This window comes from Melospiza georgiana, chromosome 5 (assembly GCF_028018845.1).
Source record: "Melospiza georgiana isolate bMelGeo1 chromosome 5, bMelGeo1.pri, whole genome shotgun sequence".
Lineage (NCBI taxonomy): Eukaryota > Metazoa > Chordata > Aves > Passeriformes > Passerellidae > Melospiza > Melospiza georgiana.
In genome coordinates this window covers 54,109,466-54,131,134 of record NC_080434.1, presented here as the reverse complement: position 1 = coordinate 54,131,134, position 21,669 = coordinate 54,109,466, and positions in this window count along the sequence as shown.

The window sequence follows — 21,669 nt, the reverse complement described above, 5'->3', positions numbered from 1 at the left end:
AGCCTTTCAGATGCAGGGGCCAGTGTGGGTTGTGCAGGGCAAAGGAGAAAGGCACCATCTGGGGCAGGGGGGATGTGGGGACAAGAGGCTGATGTCCTGCTCAGGATGGGGACAATGGGGCAATGCAGAGGTGGCTTTGTGGGTGGGGGGAGCCTGACAGCCAGGGCCAGAGAGAGCAGTGAGGAGGCTGGGAGGGTGCTGGGCCACCTCCCTGGGGCTCCCATTGCTGTCTGGGTGTGAAGCAGCCACTGGAGAGAATGCTGAGGAGAAAACTGAACTACAGTTCTCTTTGAACTACAGGGTAGTTTCAAAGTCCCAATAAAGCTCACTTGATTTTTTTTTCTCCAAAGAAACTAGAGATGCTGTTTCCTAAAGGTCTTGGCTTATCCCTCTTAGTTGCCTTTATTGTATTTTGTTCTTTTTTACTATTTATATTGTACATATATGGAGTAGCTGCCTTTCCAGATGCTGATGAGTAATTTGCTATTTCATTACACTTTTGTTTTTATCCTAAAATAAGCTTATAACTTTTTTTGCTTTATGCTGTACTATCTTTGCCTTATTACACCACATTCTGTAATAATGGATTTTTTTTATAAGTCAGGATTAAAGTGGCAACCTCCATCATGCAATATGTCACCTGCTGTTCAGCAGCTGTCAGATGTTTTACACAGAGGGCTGTGTGGACAGGAAGACTGCTTGTTGTTATGGGGAGTCCTTGCTGCTTCAGTTAAGCCCTTGATCTGCTTCTGGTGGAACATTGGATCCATCAGATGTGCTCTCTGATTTGCAGCCAGATTTGGCACTTTGGGTGGATGAAGCATGCAGCAACTACAGAAAGCTGTTCTCACTTGGGGTTTGATCCTGTATCACAGTTTTGGAAAGCAGAAGGGGTGGATATGAAACAAACCAGAGAGAAAACCAGGTCCAGGGCATACCAGCCCTGGTCTGAGGAGCTGGGTATGAACCATGGTGCAGTGGCTGGGCTGAACATGGGATCTGGGTAATGTTTGCAGTGCTGCAGTGTCTGAACTGAAGGCTCAGATTGGGTGGATGGTCCTGGGGGCTGGAGAGGAGACCATGGCTATGGACTGGGGACCAGGGCAGGAACACCACTCACTAGAAATTGGAACTACAGAGGGAAGTGTACAGATGTGTTTGCAGCTTTTTGTGTGTGAGCAGACGGTTGGCAAAGGGGAGTTGCCAAGGGTAAGTGTTGGTGTATGGCAGGTGAAACAGATCAGCAGGGCCAGAGCTGCACTCTGGTTGCAGAGCTCAGACCTCCATTTGCCTGGATTAGGATGGTGACACAGGTCTGGGGCTATGCTGACAGGTGGCGTGATGCCATCTACGAAGTTTTGTTAACTGTAGAGATGTGTCCTTGCATTGTGTCTGCTCTACACTTGCTGGCAGTGTGTGGAGGGATGGAGTGTTAGAAAATAAAGATAGTGCAGAAGGTAATCTCACACCTGAGGAGTTGCAGCTGTACTCATCACCAAAGATTAGGAACAGGCTGCCCTTAACAGGCCACGGCTGTGTCCAATAAGGAGACGAGTGCTACAAAAGAGTGGAGTTAGCTGGGTGGTGAGAGAGATGGAGTTTGTTGGCTGTGCTGTGGAGGAGTCAGTGCTGTGAGGAACTGCACGTGAGAAATCACCAAGAAGGTATGGGAGCTTTGCAATAAGGTGACAACAGCAGTGAATGCTAATTTCACATGTTCTGTAAAAATCTATTCTCTAGGTCACGAGCATGCAGTTGAGCCCCTGAGCTTCTGAGGATGGTTTTACCTCCAACTGCTTTGTCTTTTTTATGTCAGTGTTGCCTGATGATGTAAAATCCAGATTGGTTGTTTGTGTTTCATCAAAAGACCAAATTCATTGTAGTTTCTAGAGTTGACTTAGGGCCTGTGAACAATGAGATGCTTTAGAGCTGCTTCATATTATTTCTGTAATCCTAAATCCTCCTACAGTTTTTCTTTGAGAGTTCTGGGAAGGTAAAAGGAACGGGAATATCTGGTCTGGGGTTTCTCTCCCACCACTGCCACCACCACCACCCAGTGAGGTTTCTATATCCAGCACACAAAAAATTAGGTTGCTCAAGAACTGTTTTATTCCTTTTTCACCCTTTTTCTCTCAATGCCTTTGTGCCTCACGGTGAGCACCAAAATCTGTCTTGGTTTGAAAGACAGGTGTCTGCTAAGGAAGGCAAGAGCCTCCCTTGGAATGGAAAATGTAAACCCCCTCCTTCTGAATTGGCCGCTTTTTGTGTTTTTCTTAAGCACCCAGTTGTTAGTGTTTCCTAGGAAGTTATGGGGAAAAATAATTCTAGAAGTAAAAAGGAACAAAAGGAAAGAAACCTAATCCCCAGCATCAGAGGAGAGCATTGCCATCTCTGTAGAGAAGAGTTGTTGGTGCTGCGTCCAAATGCAGCCCAAGACTCCATGTGTCCCTTCAGAGAGGGGTCCCAGCCATGGCAGTGGTGCAGGATGGATGCAGAGGTGATGTGAGAAGTACTGGGTTTGTTAGGAAGGAGATGGAGGTCTCAAAGACCATTTCAAAAATATTTTGATTGCTTGCCCCGTCTTTCACTCAGTAAAGCTCTTGATTACACCAGCCATGTAAACCTGAAACCTCACTTCCCCCTAGTAACTGCTACACACAGATTGTAGATTCAGACTTTGCATATTTTTATTTTCCATAGTAGATGTTACCCTGAGGTTTTAGGTAAGCATTTAAAAGCAGATATATTAGGAATGGAGAACTGCTTCTTTCTAATCCTGTTTTCTCTCTCATATTTAATGAAGAAGATATTAGCATTAAAAGTCTTACACAGGAAAACAGTGGGTTATGATGTTGATTTAATGCAGAGGTTACAAAGGTAAAGGGATTAATGGTCATAGAGGTCTGTCTAAATGAGCATTTGCAGGTGTCAGTTTTAAACACATTCTAATTCTTTATGGGGGGGCTCTTTCACAGAGAGTACACCAAATGTGTTCATACACAGTAAGGGATTCTTGCTTCCTGGGGAAAGAGAAGGGCCTCTGCTTTCTCTAGCTGTAGTTCATCCCACTTAGTGCCTTATGGGATGAGATAGATAGAGCAGCATTTTTTTTTTAATGTAAACTTCTGTGTAGCTCTTTTTGCACATCTTGACTTGCTGCATCATCACAAGTGGGCAATTCATAATTAGTGTGATTAAAAGCACACTTATTGCAGTGGAAAGGAACACAAAAGTTAGTCATTAAAACTCTGCTGCAAGGAGATGGTGTGCTATCTCTTCTTTGCCAAAAATTCCTCCACAAGTCTAATTTCAAGCCTTGCTTAGCAGAGGAAGGGTATGAAACTGTGGCTATTTCCATGACCAGTATTACAACACCATTTCCCCAAATCATTTATTAGTTGCCACGAAGATTGAAGTGTATTTCTAACTAATTCAAAAATCAAAATTTTAGACATGGATCATGCATATATTTGTGCCTTCCTTTTTGCTGGAGTGCAGACAAATGAATTTTAAAAATAGCCTGGGGTGAAGGTTTAAGTCATTCGTTTTACAAGGCTCTTTAAAAGCTTCTTTCCTAACCTGCCAAATTATAGGATGGCTATAATTTGTTTAAGTCTTTCAACATTTAGGAAAGTGCCTGCTGCATATTGAAGCATTAACTCGCCTTAGCTGAGCAAATTGAGCACGGGGCTGCAGGAGCAGCCGGGGCTCCGCTGGGACGGAGCTGCCAGCTCCACACCAGGCCTCATGAATTGCAAAGAGCTAATTAGGAGAAATGCTCACAAAAGACTGATTTTCTGACACTTCTGCCTAAGAAATATTTGAAGTGCTTTGGGCATTCTGAGGATTCTCTGTCTGTAGAGATAGTTTGTTAAACTTGCCATCAGTGTTCCTTTTATTTCTGTCTTCTCCCACCTCTCATATCTGAAGGCAGAGAGCATTGCATGGAACAAAGTGCTGCTCAGCCACTGTCACCATCAATCAGAAAGATAGGGGACTTCCAGCTGGAGGTGCTTGGACCCTAAAATTGATTTTTTTTATTATTAATTTTTTTATTATTTATTTCATTAAAAAACAGCCAGTTCCATAAACTTCTACAGCCATCTGCAGGAGCTGCAAATTCTCCCCCAGAGCTGTTTTCAGAGGGGAGCAGAGACAAGCAATTCAAGCAGTGTTGGAGGCTGGGGATTTAATAAATGCCACCAGGGTCCCAGGCATGAACTCAGGCAGAGCCCTCGTTTTGGACCCTCCTTCCCTGAGAAATCAGGGCTGTTGATTGTCCTGTGTTCAGGGATGCCCAGGGAAAAGGCTGATGCCCAATTTGCTGATCTGCTGTGAACCTGCCACTCCCTCTGGCAGCAATGGGGTTTCACTGAGCCACAGCAGGGCAGTACCTGTTCATCTGAAGAGATGAATGAAATAATTGTGTTGTGTGCACAGCAGCTCCTTGGAAATGCAAGGGAAGTAGAAATGGTTTACTTAAAAGATGGACAGGAAAGCTGTATATACTCTTATTTATTACATCTCAGCATCGGTACCAAGGTATTTTATAGGATTTTATTGGTTTTAGTATTGTTTTGTATCTGTTAGGATGCCTGGAAAAAGCTTTTTGGACATTATTTTGAAAACAAATGTTTATGTATTTATCTATCCTACACGCTGATTTTACAGCTGGACTTGCAATGCTTGGATATCCTGGACAAGAGTGAGACTGTCAAGTCTAACCTCCTCAGTCATCCCTCTGGGCTTCCTCATCTGAAATTGCAAATATCCACAAGACTGCACCCTTAATATCTGAAACATCCCGTGGGTAAGGAAGGTGTTGCGTTTGTGGGCTGGCAAATACCTTGTGGTCCTGGGTTTGTGTCCTGTATCCCCCATTCCCTGCCATAGTGATGCCCAGTTGGAATTATGGCAAGCCAGATCAGGCACAGGGCAGTTCACTACGACAGAAAACACTTTGTGTCTGGTTTAGGTTGGGTCCAACACCTAGGAAGAGTTTGAGGGACACACGTGGTGTTTGACAGTGCAGCTTTGGCTGGTTCCTGGCAGGCAGGAGCTCACATCCCAAACTGGGTTATGCTGCTCCTATCTCATGCTGCAGCCAAGATCCCATGGGAGAGACCATCCAGCACTGACATGCCTGGAGTGACTTGGGAACCTGCCCCCTGCTGCCAGCTTTCTTCTGGAAAAGGGTTTTGTGCCAGGTGGGAGCATGTGGGAAATGTCCTCTGGGATGCCCTGACCTCAGAGACAGGAGGAGGTGACAGTGCATGGGAGACTTGGGTTTCTGCCAATGCTTTGTGTGGGCTTTTGTGCCATGTCTCCCTGATTTCTGGTTGTGGGATTAATCAAAATTTACAAATAGAATAAAACCAAGGTGAGGAAATACAATGTTGGCTGGTACTGCTCCATCTTGGTCTGGGCCCACACCCTGACAGAGGTCTGGGCTAAGTGTTTCCAGCCAAGTCCAAAGAATATGTGCATGTAAGTCTTTAATAATTATCTTTATTCCTCTTGTGGTGCCAGCTTGGAAGGAACCCTGGTCTGACCTTTCTTGGCAAAACCATAGTCTAGACAAGATGGCCTGGCTCCCTGTCCAGCTGAATCTTAAAAATGTCAGCTATTGGGGAGTCCCCCACATCTCTGGGGAGTTTATCCCCATGACTGACTGTTCTCTGTGTGAAAAAATTTTCCTCTTTTGTCCAATTTCACCAGGAGTAACTCGTACTTGTTACCTCCCCTCTTTTCCATGTGACTCTGTAAAAAGGGAGTCTCATGTTCTTTGTAGCCACCCTTCAAGTACTGGGACACAGCAATAAAGTCTCCCCTGCGCCTTCTTTTTCCAAGGCTGTACAAACCCAGTTCTCCCAGCCTTTTCTATTATGGCTGGTTCCCAATCCTCTGATCACCTTTCTGACCCTTCTCTTGACCCTCTCCAGCCCGTCCATATCATTTTTGTGTAGTGGGGACCAAAACTGAACTTTGTATTCCAGGTGTGGCATGACAAGTGGGATAATGACATATTTATCTTTGTTGTTGATGCAACCCAGAATCCTGCTGGCTTTCTTTTTATATTGTGTTGAAATATTGTTGGAACACTGAGTTGCAGATTTTGTTCATTAAACAACACTAATGCAAATTATTAAAAATGAATGTCTTTCTAACTAGTCTGTTTTTGCTTTATGTGTTCAGTAATTTGAAGAAATTAGTGGTGAATAGCAAATTTTGTCAGTGCTGTGAATAATTATACCTGCAATTATTAAGCACTTGTTATTAAAGTTGATGAGGAAGCTGGCAGTTCCTGTTGAAACTGCATACTGTTAGCACTGAAGAAGCCAAGAGGAAAACAATGAAGATGATTAGGGATCTTGGTGGGACATATTGAAGAAATCTGACTGTTATTCAGCCTAACAAGGGAACTGTTAGAGAGGATTTAACTCAAGTGTTTGGTACATTGAAATTTATTGCAGTGACAGGCCCAATAAGAGGGAAGCAATTATTAAAGGTTAATGGCAAACATTAAAATGTGCAGTTGTGGTTCTCCCCTTCAGCACTAAGCTGTGAGCCAGGCATCTCAGCAATGCCTTATCTTAGGTTTTACATGTGAGACAAGAGGAGAAACCTCGTGGACAGATGGACAGAAAAAGACACAGCTCACAGAAGGGCAGTTGGGATTTTAGCAATGGAGTTTCTGTCAGGAGCTTCCCAACCCGTGGGAGTGGCCCACGGTGAACCAGTGAAAAGTGAGCGGTGTTTCTCCAATGCCTCTTTGAAGATTTGAGGTTTGACAGTTAAAGCTTCGAACTGCTTCACTTTAGGAAATGAAGCACACAGTGTGAGGTCATTAAAAGGCTTTGCAGTTGATACTTCAGGCCAACAAGCAAGGAACACTTAGACACATCAGGTGAACTCAGCCTGGATACCAACGAGCAGCCAATGAACTTTGGGGGGGCAAAAAACTTCTCTCCTGATGTGCTGTTGCTGTGAGGGGGACCTGAGGTTTCCCCTCTCAAAACCCTCCATAAGAAGGGCCCAAGCTGCCACAGAGGCTGCTGGAAAATGTCCATCCAGCAAGTGGATGGAGTATTTTCTGTCTGTGCTGCTGCTGCCCTGCCTCCCTGTGCTGTTGTGGCTGCCGGGGCTCACCCAGCACAGATCTCCCCTCTGCACCCTGTGAGCCAGGCTGGGCACATGGTGCTGGTGTCCCCCCTCCTGTGCTGCTCGTGGCATTTTCCCACCTTACTATTTCCTCTCTTTTGTTCTTCTTTTATGAAAAAATAAAGTTGAATTATCACTTAGAATACCAACATTTAACCTTGTTTGTGTTTTAATCTCACTTTTGGGTATGTTTAGAACCTGATTCCTTTATGCAGCTGTGGATTGAGGCAAAACTTGCCTTTCCTCATGTGCAGCAGATTGGAACAAATGCAGCCTTGTGCAAGCCCTGAAGGGATGTTTGGGGTAGGCAACCTCACAGCATGGTGTTGGTCACTTGTGCTCTTAATGCTGCCCCTCCTGGCTGGACATCCCACTCACCAATGAGGAAAAGAATTTCCTGCCTCTTGCTGAAGAAAAAATTCTTGAAAATATTTCTATGGAAAATAAATAAGGCCCCTCTCAGGGTTTTCTGGGCAGCCTAGAAATTAAGAATTACACAGAATCATCAAAAATCAGGAAATATTTCTTTTCAAGACCTAAGTATTTTCCTGAAAAACACTTTTATTTATGATTGTGGTCTTAAATCAGTGCAGGACACTGATACACAACATGAAGCTCTTGCTGACTTCCCCACACCGAAGTACATGGGCCTTTGTGAGCTCCTGTGCTCAGCCAAGAGGGGAATCCCTGCCCTCCTTGTTCAAATTTGTTTCAATTCATGCTGATTTTAATTCCTATTAATTTTTCTGTCACAGTAATTTCTCTGTCAAGCAGCTGAGCACCCTGCTAGGTGGTGACTGGTGAGGCAGCGTCTGCCTCTGGGGCTGCTCCCTCTCTTGGCCACTGGTGAGCTGACTGTGACTTTGCCAGGTGCGCCTCAGTGTGGGCCAGGCAAGCCGTTTTTCCCATTTTCTGGCTGCAGAAAGGACAAGAGTCTGCCAGCAGCATAAAATATTGGCACTGCTGCTTGGAGAGGCAAAGACCAGACCCTGTTCAGAGCTGAGGACCACTGCAAAGCTCTTTTTTCCAGAAGCCTTGACAACTGCTGGCACATTTGGTTGGTACAAGGCCAGCTGGTGTTGTAAAAGGGTCAAAAGGTGGGAAGATATTGATTTGCCTGACACAGAAGGTGGTCACTGGTGCTCTGGTGCACGCCACCACATCGGTCACCTGTGGGCCACCGAGGAGCTGAGGATCCCTGAGTTATAAATTCACATCATATTTTTGCCCTGGAGGAAAGGTGCCTGATGTGCTTAAACAAAAACCATCTCTGTGTGCTCCAGGGTCTGTGAGGAAAAAGAAATTATGGCTCAGATTAGGGAGGTGAACGAAGTAAACACTCATATTTTTCAAATGACCTCAGCTCCAGAGGAGAGATTAACAGGCAGCATTGGGATGTCTCCATTAAACACCTCTCCACCTAATGGCTTCAGCTAGACAGAAATGTTTTTTTCCTACTGCTGTAGAGCAGATGAAACTACTAGAGGAAAATAATGGATATTAACTTTCAAAAGCATGGTGATTTGGACTGAAATAAAATTCCTGTGGTTGACACTATGTACTTGAGTTATAAGATCAAGTAGTGACTTACTTATGAAATTGCTACGAGGAGGTCTTTGAAGTGGTGAATTGGGGGAAAGCATGCCATAATATATTTAGCAACAGATAATGCAAATTGCAGAAGAAGAGAAGAGGAGAAGAAAATAAATTAACTCTTTAAAATGTTGTTGAGTATTTATGGGGAGGTAATAGGTTTCGTGTGAATCAGAACATTAATCCTGGGGTCCTGGAGAAATGCCAGATCCAGTAATTGCATTTTGTCAGCCCAAGTCACATCCACAGCAAAGCGCTGCAGGCTTGCACCTACTCCAATCCCCTCCACCACCTCTCTCATGCCCTCCTCAGGGTTCCCAAGCCCCCTCTGAGGTTATCCTGATATTTCAAGAACCCTTAGAGATGCAATGTGTCTGTATTCTCACAGGAAATCTGTCAGTGCTGCTGCCAGCAGCGCCTGTGCCTAGCTGGGACCTGGGGATGGCCACAGAGGAGGTGCCAGGTTCCTGATGTGGGCAAAGTGATGGGCTGAGCAACCCCAGTGCCAGCAGCTGCTCCCCACAGGACTGCTGCTCCAGACCCTTCTCCAGCTTCCTTACCCTTCTCTATTGCACACAGTTCCACACCTCAGTGTCTTTCTCATAGTGATTGGGCCCCAAACTGAGCACAGGATTTGAGGTTTCATGCTCTCAAATCCCAAACAGGATTTGAGGTCTCACGCTTCCCAGGGAACAGGTGCACCCCACTCCTGAGTGGGCAGCCAGGTGCCCAAGGGAGACTGGCAGCAGCCCCCAGGAACAGGGCAGGGCATCTTCTCATCCCAGAGCTGCTGCACGAGCACAGCCCACAGAATGTATTATGTGATGTACCCCAAGCTGAGGACAGCAACTGCTTCCAGCAGGGGACTGTGGCCCTTGCTTGCAGCAGCCTCTTTCCCTTTGCCCTTGTCTGCCTCATTGGACCTTTTTGTGAGCCCTGAAGGCACCTGCAAGAACTGTAAATCAGTAACAAGGAGCATGTTGCAGAAGTTCAGTACGTCAGAGACAGATTAAAAGACCATAACTTTCATGAGCAGACATAAGGGTTGAGAGAGATTTATTTCAAAACAGCTTTTGAGCTCTTTGGTGCTCCCTGTGCCAGTAAGAAGAAATGTCTATTAAGTCTGTAATGTGCCAGTGACTATATACACAAAATGCACTGAACTGATGCTTGTAGCCTAATTGAGATGCCTATTGTGCCCTCTGGGTGTACCAGTGCTGCCTGGAGTTCAGCACAGTAAATAGATATGCATGTTCTACACAGATGGAAAGCAGAGCTGCTCTATGCCAAGGATTTGCACAGCAGAGGTGTCAGTGTGCTTTTATTTTCCATGTGGGTTTCATGGTTTTCCACAGAAAATAAACTTTCAGTATTTCCCTACCACTGATGCTCAGGCACCATTCCACAGCTGACAGCAGCTCTTGGAGGGGCAGTCGAGCCCTCTGTGCTAACAGAGTTAATCCTGAAGTGCTGAACTTGCCCCAGGATGTCTCTCTTGCAATAGAGGTCATGCCCTGCATCTTGCCTACAAAGCAGGAGAGTCCTCCTGGTCTTGTCTCTGCAAAGCAGATCCTGCTGTGGGAATGGTGGTGCCCCCGTGGATCGTGCCTGAGGAGGGGAATAAACCACCCATCTCACAGACACCAGTACATTTGTAGTCTATCACATTTTGACATCCAACAAAAGTGCTTCTGTGTTGGATGATTTACTTACTCCTTTTGCTTCCTGAACAACCACAGCCACCAGTCCAGCCTCCATTGCATCAGAGGCCACGGTTGAAAAGACTTCCAGCTCAGTGAGTGCTTGTTTGCATGATCACAGTTGTGTTATGCTCCTGGTGAGGACTGCAGGGAGGAGGGGAGATGACCAGGCTCTCTTCATCTCCATCCATCCTCTCCTTTCCCAGTTTTCTGCACTTGGGGAGTTTCTGAATCAGGCTGGGGCAGACCTCGCTCTGTTCCCACCACCAGCACCTTTCAATGTGCTGAGAACAGCGATTCGAGTGTCTGTGATGTATTTACTGCTCACCATCTCCCTGCCCTCATTTCATAGAAAATGAATATTTCATAGAATATACCCTGAGTGAATATTTCATGGAATATATCCTGAATTGGAAGGGACCCACAAGGATCACCAAGTCCAGTTCCTGGCCCTGCACAAGACAGCCCCAATAATCACCCCATGGGCCTGAGAGCTTTGCCTGTGCTCCCGGCCTGGCACTGGCTGCAGAAGCAGCAGCCTGAGGCAGCCATCCTGGCCTTAATAAGAGTCCTGTGTAGAATAGCAACCTGTCACACTTACCTTAACTTTGATAAAGACTGTCTGTTCTCTTGGGAAGGGTGCATAGCAGAGAAGTGACTGCAGCCATAAACACCACGTGTGAATATTTTTCCTTTCCCTCCCAGGACACTGGGAGGCAGCACATTTGAGTGAATGGCCACCAAGGACAGAAATGTCTGCTCTAACAAGTGCTTGGTGCTGTGACTGTGGCTGGTTTGTCTTTCCTTCTGTACCCCAAGACTTGTTTTAAACTTTCCCAGGTAGAAACATAAATGCTGTATTGTGTGTGATAAAGATGGATCCTGCTGGCAGAAGCAGTGGTCTCTGTTGGTTTTTTTCCAAGCTGTTGCATTGGCTTTATCAATTATCCTTTCAAATGTCTGGCATTGATTTCTCAGTGGCAGACAGCAGCCTGGATGAGATGTTGCTCTGGCCTTGCTGGACACCAGCATTATCCTGCAAGAACAGACTTTCATGTTTTGAAGAAATGCCCATTTTACCCAAGTGTGTATGGTTTACACTTATGGTTCCCACATGGAGCTACTAGAAGGAAAACCAGAAAGGAAACAAGCATCTTCTGGAGTCAGCTTTTTGTTTTCTTAGCACACTGACTGAAATGTGTCTATTAAACTACTGCTTGCAAAACCACAGGGTATTATGAAATTTTGAGCTGAAGGAGATCAGTAGAAAGACTCCAGGGAATCAGGCTTTTAAAAATGCAAGTTTTGGATTGTGGCAAAACTCTGAGAGGAAATTCCAGAAAGCTATTTTAAAGTTTAAAAAGTGTTCCCCAAGATTTCAGGAGGTCCAAGGGCAGTGAGGGGTGAAGTGCTGTACCCACAGCCAGCCCTTCCTCTAGGCAGACCTCAGGAAGGAACATCTACATTTTGATTTATAAAGTCAGCCCTCCTCAGGCAACTCAAGACTTAATACTAGGCATAAACAACATTTGTAACCATTATCTTACAGGACAAAACTAAGCCAGTATCAAATGATTGATTTTGTTGTTTACAACATAGATACAATGCTCATTCCTAGGTGCAAGAACTTGAACTGCATTAGAAAACATAAAATAAATGTCCTTCTTTTCTTTTTTTTTCTTACCAGTCTTTAAAAATTGGTTACTAATAGATCTTCTGTTCTTTTCCTACCTCCTTTCAAACAATGGCCCATCCAAGGGCATCTCTGAGCTACAGCTGCTGTTACCTGCAAGAGAATACATAACAGGCTTCACCTCCAGGCATCACCTTGGAAACAGCAGAGCAGCTTTGTGCAGTGTCCAGGGGAGAGTGGGATGCTCTGCAGACAATCAAAAGGCATTGCCCTTCTCCACAGAGCTCTCAGTCCGTTGTTTATGGCAGCAGCAGCCCAGGTGGGGGCGATTGAGGTGGGCTGGTGCTGCCCATTGTCAGCCCTGACTCCAGAGCCCTGGGCACGGCGGGGTCAGAGCAGTTTGGGCTCAGCTCGTGGCACCCAGGCCTGGGCTGCTGTGCCAGGACCTGTGTGAGTGTCAGTGGTGCAGCTCTGGTGAGCACATCTCTCAGTGTCTCTTTTGTTATGGCAAGGAGGAGTCTTTGCACTGCGTCAAAATGTTCTGCATTGTGCAGGAGCCTCTGGCCACTGCAGCAACATTACTCTGATTACAGGGAGTGCTAAAATAAATCACATCCTCCACTGGCTGATGTCACCGTGGAAAGGAATGGCCTCACTGCCTGCAAATCTGTGGCTCTTAATAGACAAAATATATGCATACATGGAAATGGTGTATTCATAAAAGATAAAGCAGAAAACCAATAGCATGTATTAAAAAAAAAAAAAGGTAAGTGACACAGACACTTACCGAGCTGTAGAATGAAGTCAGGCTGCTGTTTCTATCTTCTTTTAATCACATTTCATCCCAACAGCCCAGCATTGTCACACATCCTCACCCTGGGCACATGGACTAGCTCTGCTGGCTGCTGGAGTCAGCTGCAAAGTCTCTTGTGACGTTTTGGCCATCCCAGAGATCCCTTCCAACACATTGCCATAAATAAAACCAAGTAAAGGCCTGGGAAGGCACCTGTAGCATAGGTCAGCATTTATCCTGCTTCAAACAAAGGGGATCGTGCTTGTTTTATCTCATTACTAGGGAATTTGGCAAGGGCTAGCCTGTGCAAAAGCATGGAGTGCTGGGGGAGATGCCCTGTGCTGAGGGAGTGTTGCAGCCTGCAGTGGCATCAAAGCCACAAGTGCTCTGTGTTTATCATGAACTGAGCTGTTCTTTGTCATTTTTACACTGCAAAACACAGTATTGGGGATTCTGGTGCGACTGAAGCTGGAAAAAAGGCAGAAGGGCAGCAGAGAGTGTGTGGCCAAGGGTCAGAAGGAGCAAGCGCTAATTGTCTCCAGCTTGTCAGCTAGCTGTGATATTTGTACACACCTTTATTTCTCAAGGTGATATGGGGGTGCTATAAGAATAATGAGCTCTTCAGCTTGCAGGCAGAAGGATGCTTTTACTAAAGGTGAGACATACTGAGAATGCTCCTGACACTGAAAAGACATTTACCTTCATGCCTGGTCTCGATGAGACAGAAAAGTCACCTGGGTAAAAGGTGGAGAGGCTGCACCTGGAGGGGAAATCAAGCTTTTCCCTCCCACTGCTTTCACTGTCCACCTTGGGAGCTCACATCATGCAGCCTTCAACACTCAGCACTGCCAGCTGCCCAAAGAGGGAGGCAATGCCTCCTGGTGCCAGTGGCCACACAAAACCCAATGCACAATTTTCACCATGGATGGAGGCAAACAGGACTCAGGACTTTGGGCACAATTTCACAGAGATAAAACTAGGAGAATCTGTCACCAGCTGATGTTCCAGGGCTGTGTGTGTGGGGGTGGTCCCATTGCCTCTCCATCAGGCTCAGAGGAAAGATGTGGCCACGCTGAGCAGTTTGGCAGCCAGGCAGGATGGCTACAAACCATAAAGCAGACAGGTTAATTTGCTACCTTAACTCTTGAAGGCTGCCTCAGGCTGAGAAAATCAAATTTTCACAGAGAGTGAAGCAAGCAAAAACCCCACAAACATCTGTCTTTGGTGCTGCTGAGAGTCTGGGAAAAGAAGCATCTTTTCCCTGCATACCTGCATCTCAACATGATGGAGGCACCAACAGGGTTTTGGGAAGAGATTGCTTGTCACAGTGGGAATGAAGTGAAGACCATTAATTAGCACTGTAATTGGGGAAAACCGAACTCTATCATATGAACAAGGATGAATCAGCCTTTTTATTTACAAATGTTTAGGTTTTTCGGCTGAAGGCTTGGGCTTGAAGACATGTGCAGCCATGCAAAACCTCCCCACTGCTTTGGCAAAGCCAGGACCTCCTTCCCTAACAGGGATCATAAATGGGGGGAAAAAAGAGAAAATGGGTGTTTAGTGTTGCCTGGACTTGCTGAGAAAGAGCAGGAGGTTACAGTGATTTGTATGTACCCTAAGCAATAATTTTAAAGAAAATTTTTAACTTTTTTTTTTTTTTCAGAAAGAGGTTTCATCCCTTGTGCTGAGGGAACACGGATGAGCTCACATGTCTTGCAGTGGGGCATTTCCAGATTGCCACAACACTTAACTCTGTGCACAGACCTGCAAAGGTGCTTTGCTCATGAGCTGGTTTTGCACATGGGCAGGACACAGTGAAAGAAAGGGCGACTCAAAACCTCCACATTTTCCCTGGTCCCCTCTGTCTTATGTTCTTCTGTTTGAACTGCATTTTCTGTACCATTATCTTCTCCTGCTTTCTGCTAACACACCCTCACCCCTTATCCTCTTGGCTGCCAAATGCTGGAGGCTTTTCAGGAGACCCTCACCCCAGCTGCAGTCCAAGAAACATCTCCAAAAATCCATGTCTTCCTGTCTTGACTGCAGTCAGTACCTCTCTTCCTGTGACACTCATGGGACACTCACCTGCTCTCCCTGCCCAAGTCCCAGCTCTTCCTGACTTGCAGCTCTGTGAGGTGTGTGAGGTGTTCTGGCCTTTTTTTGGGGTATGTCTTCCACAGCTGCTGTGTTTCCTTCATTTACAAGGATAACACAGTAAAAACTCACCCATGCCAACTAGGCCAAGCAGATGAGACTTCTTGCAGTTTAACTGTACCAGGGGAAGCATTTTCCAGTTTCATGCAGAACTTGACAAATGGTCAATGATTTTTTTCTGTGCCATTGAAATTCCACTGGCTTTTTATATTATGTTAGTGTTGTGATTTTTAAGAGAAAATGAGGGTTCAGTTTAACTGTGGCAGATTTTTTACAGAGCAATCCACTTTATAGATGGGATTTATATGGTTCTTGCAGTAAGGCATCATGACAGGCTCAGAAAGAGGATTTGCACCATGAGTTTTATTTCCATTTAATTCTTGGGAAGCTGAACCCAAGGAGGTTCAATAGAGGGTGGGAATCATGGAGGGCATTGGGCAGAAAGGAAACTTCACCCATCCCTGTACTTCCTAAACCAGAGCATGAGCAGCATCAGTGGGTGACCCAGGTCAGATTGATTTCTAAAGGGCATCCTCAGGAGAAAATCTCCTTCCAAGAAACACATTTCTGGCAGCCCTTCCCCTACCAGCTTTCTAAGCTTTCAAGCTGCCAAAAATGAATTGCTCTCTTTGACAAAGCTTTAGAATTAATTCAGGCTGAATCTGCTGCCCCTTCTGGATTTGAGTTATTATCCATTATTTTCATCTACAATGCATTTGGCTACCACAAACTTTTATATTAAAACATTTTTCTACGTTTTTTCTTTTGCACTTTGAAGAAAGTAAAATTGTTTGAAATGTAGAAAGGTAGCCCTTCTTTGAGAAGTGCAGGACATTCAAGTAAATCTTCAGCAGAGAGTATTTCTCACAGCAGCAAGTTATTTTACTGAAGCATATGATGTAGTTGTTTTATATATCATTTATTTGCAGACATATAATGAAATATCTCTTCTTTGTTCAGTCTGTTTCCAATTTAGTCAACAAGAAATAAAATAATTAGGAAAATACACCCGTGTCTTATCTGGCACAACAGCAGTGCCATATTTTTAATTTGGAATGAGATGACTAGAAGTGCTTCATTAACTGAAGACAGGGAGCTGTTATATGGCCTGTGGAAGCTGAAATGTGATAGAAATAAATGTAAATAAAGTTATCATAACCAAACCCAACTGTAGCCTGTATCCCTTGACTTCAGTTGGCATGAATTATCGACAATAATGTAGACATTTTAAAAGGGGGAAGAGAAAATTTATCATTTCTCAGTCAGCCTTGACTCAATTAGCCAGGATGGGAAGAATTTATGCTTGAAAAACGATTTCTGATTATTTAAAGTTGCAGGGCTTCTCATTGTTGTTCTGAAAAATTTGAACAACATCAGGGAGGGAGGAAGGGAGGGAGGAAGGGCGGAAGGGAGGGAGGGAGGGAGGGAGGGAGGGAGGGAGGGAGGAAGGAAGGAAGGAAGGAAGGAAGGAAGGAAGGAAGGAAGGAAGGAAGGAAGGAAGGAAGGAAGGAAGGAAGGAAGGAAGGAAGGAAGGAAGGAAGGAAGGAAGGAAGGAAGGAAGGAAGGAAGGAAGGAAGGAAGGAAGGAAGGAAGGAAGGAAGGAAGGAAGGAAGGAAGGAAGGAAGGAAGGGAGGGAGGGAGGGAGGGAGGGAGGGAGGGAGGGAGGGAGGGAGGGAGGGAGGGAGGGAGGAAGGAAGGAAGGAAGGAAGGAAGGAAGGAAGGAGCTGTTTTTGTGCCCCAGCTGCGTTTACATGCTGTCTGTTGATGTTCACTGTAACTGGCTGGGCTGTGTGAGGTGCAATGTTTGCAATGCCCAATCTTTCCTTGTTTCACCTTTTTCACAAACAAATGGCACATGGTTGATGGTACAAGGCACTCTCTGAAAATGGATGCTTTAATAGTCCTAGTTTCTCTCTGAGATTAAAAATAATGGTATGCTCAAAGATGTGTGCTAAATGTTCCTTTTTCTTTCATGTACAAGTCTGTTCACATGAAATTTCTGCTACTTCAAAATAAATAAATAAATAGATCAATAGATAATCTAGCAAAAGCCCCAAAACCCAGCAACTGTAGCCTTCTGCTAATGGTTTGTGCCCTGGAACAGTGTACATTAAAAAGCCCATTTCTGCTGAAGCTTTTGATAGTGCACTTGACAACTCTGATACTGAAGTGGCACAGAAAATGCCTCTGCCAGCCTTGCTAATGCACAAACTGCTTCCTTGCACTTACAGAAATGCCTCTTGCAAGCACATACTGTGCAAACATGTCAGTGTTTATTAAATCTGGGGCTGAGATGTGGAATGGCCTCAGTTTCCTCTGATACCAAGGCAGATGATGTTCCACTCCCTGCAGGAACAGCTCTTAGCTGCTAAATAATGCTATATTCTCATTCTTCCTCAAGTAAATTCCCTTTCTCTAGCAATCTCACAGTCTTGGAGTGATGCCAGCCTTATCCAAATGTGACAGGCCCTTTGGGGAATTTCTTTGAATAATTTCTCTTGTAGGGAGGAGAGAAGCTGAGAATTATAGCACCCTGTATTCATATAAATACCATGAAATGGTTGTTTACAGAGAACTGCTTATCAATCCAGCAAAAAGCCCCACTGTGCAAATGATGTGAATTGGTTAGAATAACAGGTAACTCTTAAAGGACCTGCAGCTGAAATCCAGACATATTTATACTTGCTGCTATGAGATTCCTGGTGCTTGGCATCTCTTTGGAACACATCATTATATTAATTTTTCATTTTCTGAGGATTAAAAGACCAGGTTAGGACTTTAGGAGACAAGATGAAAATGATTCAACAATGTGGGGGCAAATCCAGTCAGTTGCAATAATCTCATCAAATATTTAAGTTGAAGTACAGATGCTTATTGTGGAAAGAAATTTGGTCTGGACTGGAATTTCACAGCTGGTTTTGGTATCTTTGATCTTGAACCAAAATTCGCCCCCAACACCCCAGGTCTGGAGACATCTCTGCAAGGCCACCTGTAAATCTCAGTCTGCATGGAAATAGGCTGCTCAATGAAGGGTGGAAATGAAGTTTCCCATGGGGTTGCACTCTGTGTCTTCCCTGTCCTTCCCTGTCCTTCCCAGCTCTCTCATTTCCTCTCTGCATGGCCAGGCAAGAAGCAGTACATTTTATGCTGTGTTGACATGCGCTGATTGGCCAGTGAGTTCTTGCCTCCCTGATAAGGGACTGGAAGTGTTTTTCCCTTGGTGGGACTACCCTGGCATGTGAGAGCTACTATCTGCCCAAAACTCATAGAATGGCATATCTGTGGGGTCACTGCCTCTGTCAAATGGGACTGAAAGTGATCGGTGGATTAAAAAATTCTTAATTGGGTCACTGAGACAAGGTGGTAGCATTGGTTTGGTTTCCTTTCCCCACTACAGCTGTGAACAGCTTGTAGAAATTACTTTCCTAGCTTATTTGGGGGTTTTTTGTGCTTAAACTTTTATGCTCTTTTGCAGACAAAAACCCCACTTCAAACATGGGATCTCTCTGCTGTGTGGCACTGTGTGAACCAGGTTAAACTTGTGTCAGGGGTAAAAGCAGCAAAGTTTAGTTTTGGTGCTGTGTCCCCCACTGAGTCATGCAGCTGAAACATCATGGTTTGGGGTCAGTGTCTGCATCACAGCTTACGATGCAAAGAAGAGAGGCTTGTGGGGGTTTGACTCCATTCCTATAAAACAGATAAAGGCTTTAGATGAATCTCTTCTGTCTCAGACTCTCCCCCAGAAATGGGGACTGCCACACTGCAGAAGACCTGGGGAAGAGAGGCAAAGGTCAAGAACAGGAAACACAGAATTATCAGCTTAACCTGAGTTCCTGCTGCTCTGTTTGAGCAGGGCACCATAAAACCAGTGCCATAACAAACAGTGCCATGTGACCACATGTCCTTTTGGTACTTGGTATTTTTAAGGTTGGGGTCAGACATCTTCTGGAAAGCATTGTCATCCAGAAACTGATTGGGGGGCATCCCAACAATAAGTGAAATTTTAAGGACTATGTTGAAGGTGGTCTGGTAAACTTGGTTTGTCCAGGCTTTAAAGCAACACTTAGAGCATCCTAAGGCCCAGTTCTCCACCTTGTTGTGTCAGGATGGACAAAAGATGCTGACTGAGACTGCTGTTAATTCCCCAGGGGCTTGCTGGTGTGAAGATGTTCCTATCTGGGACTTTGTCTCTCCTGACATCCAAGAAAGACGATACAAACCCGTAAACTTCCTCACTGTTACTCTGGCCTCAACTACTTTACAAATGTCAATTAAAATTCATGAACTGGATTGCTCAGAGATAAACAGAGGCAAACAGGAAATTTTTATCCTTTTTCTCTGTTGGGTTTCTTAGACACAGGGTGGAAACTTGGGTAATCCATGAACTCTGTCTCTTCATGTTATGAAGAGATCTGCAAATAAAATGACAATTCAGTGACAGGGAAAAATAAATTATTGAAGAAACAGCTGACAGAAGAGCAATGGGATACTCTTTTTTTCTCCCCGTGATCATAAATTTAAAAGCCAAAGCAGAAAGATAAACAGTAAGAAAGATTCATAACTTGCATTGTTCATTTTGATAATATTAAAAAGCTCCAGATGAAAAGAGTGCAAAAGCAGAACATGTTTCTTTTGGTACAGCATTTCTCACAAAGAAATTGGACATGTGCTTGTAGGTGCTAATGGCTGCCAGGAGGCAGGTTCTGATCTTTCAGCTGTCATACTCTGGATTAAAACTGATGGATGGATTTGGCATCTTTTAAAAGGTGAAATGAAAGGGTCAAAAGAGCCCCAGACCTTGTTATACAGCAGTTGCTGGAAACAGGAGGAAGACTCCTAAAATAATTTGAACCTGACATGTGGAACCAACCAAGAATGCCAGGAGACCTCTCAGTGAATGGCTGCCAATGCTTCATTTTAAGGGTTAGTGAGAGGAAAAGGCAGGGAAATGGAACATCCCTGGTGATTGTGGCCTTCAGAGGGAGTGGAAAGCCTGGGCTCCTGAAGGCAGGGAGCTGGCTGGGCAGGCAGGACTGGAAACTGTGAGCAAGGAAACTGCTGCTGTATTTTCTTGCTGCGCAGGGACTCTGTGAATAGAGAAGATCACACTATGAAAATATCCTCTTCAGTCCCCCAGCACACCATCAAAGCTCTGAATGTGTAGTTAACACCTATTCTGAAAGGTGGAAATTGGATTTTCTTCCCAAATGCTAGCTGAGAGACTAAACATCATTCCCTGTACACTTTATTTCAAGGGTTTGAAAGCATCTGAGGGCAGACTTGTCCAAGCTGCTCTGCTTCATTTTGAGCAGCTGCTGGAATTGTTGTAGGAGGACATCCTCCAGCTGTGCCAGTAACCTGCAGCCACAGCCTTTCCCTCACACAGGGGGAACCTCATGCTCTAGTTAGGAAAAACTGGAACCAGCACAGTCTTACCTGCTGTCCTAGTACTAATGTGCAAAACATTTGTCTGTTTCACAAGGGCAACGAGGGGACAGCAAAGTTGCTTTTAAAATGCAGAAAAGGCAACGAATTTCATTATGTAAAATGCCAGCTGGCAGAGAAGCAACATTACATGACATAACCTGTATTTCAGTGGCCAGAATTAGGTAATTCTTTATTCAATGCAGGTTATGTTTCAAAAGGCATTCTTCAGAGTAGGCTGAAAGAGTCTACTCTAAATGGAGAAAAAATGAGAATCAAAGTAATGTTTTGAAAAAAGTTGCTGAATTAAGATCAGTTCAGTAGAGATTCATTCCCATGGTAAGAAATTCACCTTTGTTCGGTTTTTTACTGTTATTTGGAAAGCTTTTTTGCTTCTGCACAACACAGGAGTCTTTCAGCACAGGAACTGAGAACAAGAAGCCAGGAATCACACATCTTCCCAGCTACAGCAAGCACCAAGTCGAGTTTCCCCTGGCACTCTGTTCTCATGGTGGATGCCCTGGGATAAGTCTGACTTTCTGCAAGGCCTCTGTGCTCATGGCTTTAAAAAACACACAGTTCAAGGACCAGAAGGTTGTCTAGGAAAAAATCCAAGAACCATAAAGTCAAAGGGGTCATAAGGCTCCTGAAATGAAGTTTTATTAACCAGCATGTGAGATTCCTTTTATTTTGCTCTAAACCTCTTCAGCATTAGATAAAGTCTTCTCAGCTGAGGCATCTGGCTGTGAAACAAATTCCAGAGGAGATTGGGTGAAACTAATTTCGGCCATCTAAAGGAAAAGCTGCAGTCTTTTGCTTTACAGAAAGCCTTGCTGGAAGAATGATGCTGCTTTCATTATTCTTCAGTTTAGTCCCAGCAAGCACCCAGAAACTCTCTCAACCAAAGCCAATAAATTTATAACTTCACCCAGAGAACATTTACTCCTTTTCTTTGAAAAGGAGTGAGTACCTAGACTCCTTGGCCATCCAGGAGCTTGCTGTCAATATCCATCATACCTGAAAGGAGCTCAGATACTCTGGAATTGGGTGTGAGAAGTGAGGGTAAGGTGATTAAAAGGCAGGCAGTGTACATAGATGCTGTGATGTTGCACACTTATGTGCAGCATCACATCCTTCCCTATACCTACCCACCTGCATGTTCACTCTCCTGTAGAGGAAAATGAACTTCTAGTAAAATAGCAGCTTTT